The 5,913-nt window shown below is 37.6% G+C and overlaps 1 long non-coding RNA gene across 1 annotated transcript; it reads left to right on the forward strand.

The window, feature by feature from the left end:
• The first annotated feature begins 1,304 nt into the window (after nt 1-1,304).
• Nucleotides 1,305-3,724, forward strand: LOC125302068. The gene is made up of 6 exons (XR_007194826.1): nt 1,305-1,381; nt 2,155-2,271; nt 2,401-2,502; nt 2,748-2,823; nt 2,944-3,076; nt 3,449-3,724. It is a non-coding gene; the product is annotated as an uncharacterized LOC125302068 (long non-coding RNA).
• Nucleotides 3,725-5,913: the final 2,189 nt, after the last annotated feature.

Genomic DNA, 5,913 nt, shown 5'->3' on the forward strand with positions numbered 1-5,913 from the left:
TTTTCTGCATGACCGCTGCCACGGAGGAGGTGAGAGTCCGACTGGCCTTCACTTGCATGAGCTGAAACCAATCTTCGGACACTCTCATGGTTAGCAAGAATCTGTCTGTGTCCACAGTCGAGGGCCATAGTTAGAGAGAAAGGTTCTAGCTCTAAAATCTTTGGTTAGAGCAGACTGGAGAGTTCTGTTCCCAACACACTGGGTGAAAAGGCTCTGAATCAGGGGATATACTGACCGGATATTTTTTATGACATGCAGCATATCAGGAGCATCTTTGATCATATCCTGAGTTTTTAAAAATCAGTGAAAATATTGATTTATTTTGACTCCTGATATGCCAATGAGATATCAGGGGTATGCATACCCAAATCACAAGTCACACACACCATTAACAGTCACACATGCCCTACGCCCAAAAAGTACCATAAAACATCACTGATAGGCTATTTGCCATTTGATTTCTATCTAATTTCGGGACATTCAAAAATAGACTATTTACAGTGTAAAGACTACCTTTTTCAGGCCAAGGCTAGCCTACTTACCTAATTATTTTGGTTATGGTTCAATTTCAATGATATCTTTGAGATTTTATAGTCTGTAGGTCTAGCCTACTTTTTATGTATAATATGCATGAGATCTGTTGGAGGAATAAAGTCCACATTTTAAATGATCTGCTTTCCCCTTGTCTCCAATGCTGTCTGCCAAAACGAATTCGGTTCAGCTGGAGTTGCCACATAACAACAATACAAAGTTAAATTTAACAGTAGCCTAAACAATTTGAAGTAGGCCTACATTAAGAAGAATAGCAATAATAAACAACAATTCAATCAGTAGCCTAATGAAAATAAATACATACTATATGCTACAAACCATAACACATAAGAAAGGCTTATTAAACTTGTTAAAGTTGAGCATCTATAATTTCATACTATTTTAACATTACAAGCTTTCTTGTGGGCCAATGTAACAATGGATCAATCATGTTGTAACCTGTCTATAAAACGTGGGTGACTGATAAACCAATGTTGATTTAATTTAGAAACAAGGCTTCAAATGAAATTGACGTCAAACTATATGAGAACCAGTAATGTTAATAATCAGAATAGTAGTAATAGCCCACTTGGCTACTATGTTTTGACACTTCTACAAAATCAGTTTGGTAGTCATTTTAATGTAACTAAAATATGCAGGCCTAATAATTTCCACGATTTCTTATGCTTTGCCTCTCGATAAGCGCATGCGCACACACAGCATACCCATCCCCCACCCCTGACTGACTTTTTAACGAACTCCTCTTGCCACTGGTGGTGACTTCAACCATCACTTTTCTGTCATGCATCTGACTGCAAGCTGTACAAACTCTGCTGTCATCATATCCAAGGTAAGAACTACAGTACTTTTGTATGCCAATTGAAAACTGGAATTAATTAGGAAATTACTGATTTTAGCATTAATGTTAACCAAAACCGTTTGTTAACCGTCATGTTAGAATCAGCTAAGGTTTGCTAGCTAGCGAGCTAATATCGCTAACGTTAGCTGCTAGCTGTTAATGTTAACTTTTCCAATAACTAACTTTACCATTGTGTGGAATATCTGGAATGGTAGTAATATCATATTCAACAATACGTCTGTCTGAGATTTCGTTATGGATGTAAAGTTTTAGTTTGAAACAAATGGCCAAGGCTATCAGGCACGAGTAGGTTAGCTAACCTAGCTATAACTTCTAGAAGCTACATTTATAGTGGCTGCCAATGACTATGCAGGCTAACGTGAACAGGGGGTTGACATACCTCAATATGATGCTGACAAGTGAAGGGATCTTTAGTTTGTGAAGGGTAACGTATAGTGTTATATTAAGCCATCCATACACGAGAAGACTTGACCAGATTTGGGTAAGATTATTAAAAGATTGTAGTCTTTTGAGTAAAGCTTGAAAGCCAAATCTTGTCAAAGGTCTCTGATGTATGGGTAGCATTAGGCAAAATGTTCTTCATTTCATACCCCTTATTTGGTTGTACCTGACTTGTGCCAAGGCATGTGTTTATTTAAGATGCATGTGAGGGCATTAGTGCTTCAGTGATAGTCTTTTCATGTTATGTGTAAGCTTATTTTGCAATTTATTAATCTTAATTTCCCTCTGTTCTCTGTTTGCAGGCAGTGAGTTGTGAGGACTGCTTCCCTGAGAACACTGAGTGCATTCTGGAATATTACAAATGTGTGCCACTTCCATACAAAAGAAGTTTCAATCCCGCAAGAGAGTTCACTCACCAGGTAGAGACAGACAGACACACACACACGTAGAATAGCAAATATCATTATAATGTTTTGCATGTATTTGTGTCTGTTGCTGTGTTTATTTTATCCCCTTTTTTCATGTTCTTTTTGTTGTTATGACTGTAGTGTGGGCTCCATCAACAGACCAGGGCAAAGTCGGTCTGTCCTGCTACTACTACATGCTACTTGACTATGTCTGGAAGCCATGGCTGCTGCCCTCAACATGCTGTAAGTGTTTGTGTGTTTTGAATGAGGGCTATGTCACTGTGCACACTCTAATTTGTTTGACAAATGTGCAATGTAATGCATTAATACAGGAACTAATCATCATTATTGTAGTTTTTAATAATAGTCTTGAATTTTGAATTTTAGCCATGTTTACCATTATGTTGGTGGTAATGTAAATAATGTGTTGAATATATGCCAAACTGAGCATAATCATAAGTTAGTTAAATCTTATTTTCTATTTACAGAAACTGAAACCCTCACAAATAAACTGATATCAAGAATTAACATTGATGATGATGGTTGCAAGGGTGCCTTCATAAGGTAATTATCATTTTTGTTTGAACACCTGATTGACTTACCAACTTATTTTTTAATGTTTGATTTTTATCTTAATCAACAATAACATAATGTATAGCAATTGCTGTTGTATTTTTTTTTCAGGTGCCATCCAGCAAGTCCCAGCCTGGAGCCAGAGGCTGGCACTGCACGTCAGATGGGGAAGGATCTATGTTAGGCATCAGAAAGGTGGTTTAAGCAAGAAGGCAAGAGCTTCTGCAGACAGTGTTGCAATTAGGTATAATACTTTTGGAAATTGATCTTAATGCCTTGATTAAAAAAATGAGGAAAAATCCAACCTTTAAGGACAACAATTTTCTTTGTGAATGAATAATGTATCGTAAATAAATAAGTGTTCCTTAAAGGTTGGATTTTTCCTCATTTTTTTTTTATTAAGGCATTAAGATCAGATGATTTTTAAATGTATGTGTATGCTAAGGTTATGTAAACTTCTGAGCACAACTGTAATACATATCTCCATTACTTCTAACTATTGCACCTGACGTCTAGGCTGCTATTGTGGGTTTGCGTTTATTTGTCACACAAGCTGAGTTAATTATATTCATGGACAGGGTCAATTGTAACATAAACTTTCTTTCTCTTTTTACAGACACCTGACTTTTACTGCCAAAGGGACCATCAGAGCACCTCTCCCTACCATCTATACCAGAAGAGTACGGACAAGGGCCCAAAATGTTTTAAAGGACGTTTCACACCCAGACCATGGACTGTTTAAACCACTGTGGTCAAGCAGAAGTCTCTGTTCTCACTCGAGGCAGGTCATTGAGAGGGGGCGAGTGTCACTGCGTAAGCCCCCTACTGCAGGCGAGAAAGCCATGTTGATTTGAATATTGATTGATAAATACAATAAAGGCCATGTAACAAATTTTATTACCTGTCGTATATGAATTTTCATGGTAAAGTAAAATAAGTCATTGGGATTTAGCAGGTGTAATTCAAAGTAAATAATGTAATTAAGTGTATGTAAAATTAATATGAAATATTATTTAAATTAAAGTTGCACAATAAGCTCAGTGTTGGTTATGTACTATCTCACATTTAAAACCATTACATAAATCACCATACATAAATCACAGGATTAATTTTAAAAATAAAGGCATAAAGCCTATGGAAAAGCAAATAAAGGCATACACATAAATGCCTGCGAAATTAGCTGTGCCTGGCAGTATATGGGCTGTATATGCGTAGTCCCATGTTTGACATATCAGGGGGTATATGGGAACAAGAACAAGAGGTGTCCGGGGTCATATAAGTAGCTAATACTTGAAACATGGATCATATCAGGTGAGAATATGAAGTCTGGATATCTTGCATGTCGTCAAGAGTCCCATTCAGGACTTTTGTTTCCTGCACAGAAATATCAGGAGCATATCAACCAATATATTTCCTGATATTACACATATCAGGAAATATATCACTATGAATATTCCCTGATTCAGAGCCTTTTCACCCAGTGACAGTCCTACAGTGTACCTCTCCTTATATCCAATATATATGATGCACTTTGTTCAATATCTAGTGGACATATCAGGTGAGAATATATCTGGATACATATGAGTCCCATTCAGGACTTTTGTTCCTGATATTATAATAAAATTCAGCATATCAACCAATATATTTCCTGCCATATCAGGAAATTTCACACCCTGATTCAGAGCCTTTTCACCCAGTGACAGTCCTACAGTGTACCTCTCCTTATATCCTTAAGATGCCGTTATATATGATGCATTTTGTTCAATATCTAGTCCTTCAATATATGTTCAGTAAATTATGGTAATGCATTATATAAGGCACTTAGTGCTTAGACAAAGGATCGTTTGGACATAAAATAATCTCCACTATGTCCATTTAAGTCTTTGTAATTCTACATGCAGGGCTAATATCATCTCCATGATGAGGTACTGTAGATCACATATTAGAATTTGTTGTAGAGAGGAGAGAGACGAGTGGGTACTTAATCCAGTCAACTGTCATGGCAATGCAAGGCTGGTATGGTTGAACGTTGTCAAAAATAATGGGGATGTTTTTTTTCTTTTTCTGGTGGTTTTGAAATGTGCCATTAGTCTCTGACAGGCTCCCCACCCCCCTTGGTGAAGAGATCTCAAGAACATGAGGACATCTCCTCCTGTGCGGCGTAATCATGGATGACACTCTTTGTTGTCTCTCTCCTTTGGTTTGATCTTTCGTGTCATGTGTTGTTCATGTGGTGCTCACACGGATTTGCCGGATCAGAGGCGAACTTAATGAGAGAAGAGTCCAGGATGCCTATATCTTATGTCATTATATCATTCAGATCAGTTATGTCAATACACAGAAAAAAGGCCAAGTAAAAGACAGAAGAGAGACAAGCTTGATATAGCCACTCATCTCTATAGGTCTCTGGCTTAGGACTGCAGTAGGATTAAGGGACGTTGACCAATGCAGCCATCGTTTTCTTGTATATATAGAGGTACCATACATTTTCTGATCAAATGCCTAAAATAAGTTTCACACGACATGTTGGGATGTGGTCATAGGTGGAAATATGCTAATTGTTTTTGTGAATGTGATATTCTTCTGTGTTACTCATGCATACTTGAGGCTTCACTGAAGAGGAGAAAATGCCTTAGTGTCACATTTACAAAGCCAATATATATTGACTAAAATAATTCTGTCAGCTATACGGTAATGCTACAACTTTAAGCAAGGCGGAATCAGAGGTAATCATAGAAGAGAGGCACTGGAACAGAAACAGAAAGCAAGCTGAAAACATGGATGCGGTTAAAGGGGGATGTATGAGGGAGCAGGCTTGGGAGGACAAGCAATTGTGAGCTCAACACTCCGAGTTGAGCTGATGCGACTAAGGTTGAACAGTGACCTCTAGTGGCTGCTTTACACTTGGCCAAACAAAAACACTGAATCGCTCTGATTCTTTTGCCTTGAAATGCTTTTACTTCATGAGTTTCAATTGTGTTGCTTCAGCAGCATCAAAGTAGGTTATCTCTAAAGGCATTAGATGGTCATAACGCAGTAACCTAAAGCTAGCAAAGGGTGATGATGCCAACTCTCTTTTGA

The sequence above is a fragment of the Alosa alosa genome, chromosome 1 (assembly GCF_017589495.1).
Source record: "Alosa alosa isolate M-15738 ecotype Scorff River chromosome 1, AALO_Geno_1.1, whole genome shotgun sequence".
Lineage (NCBI taxonomy): Eukaryota > Metazoa > Chordata > Actinopteri > Clupeiformes > Clupeidae > Alosa > Alosa alosa.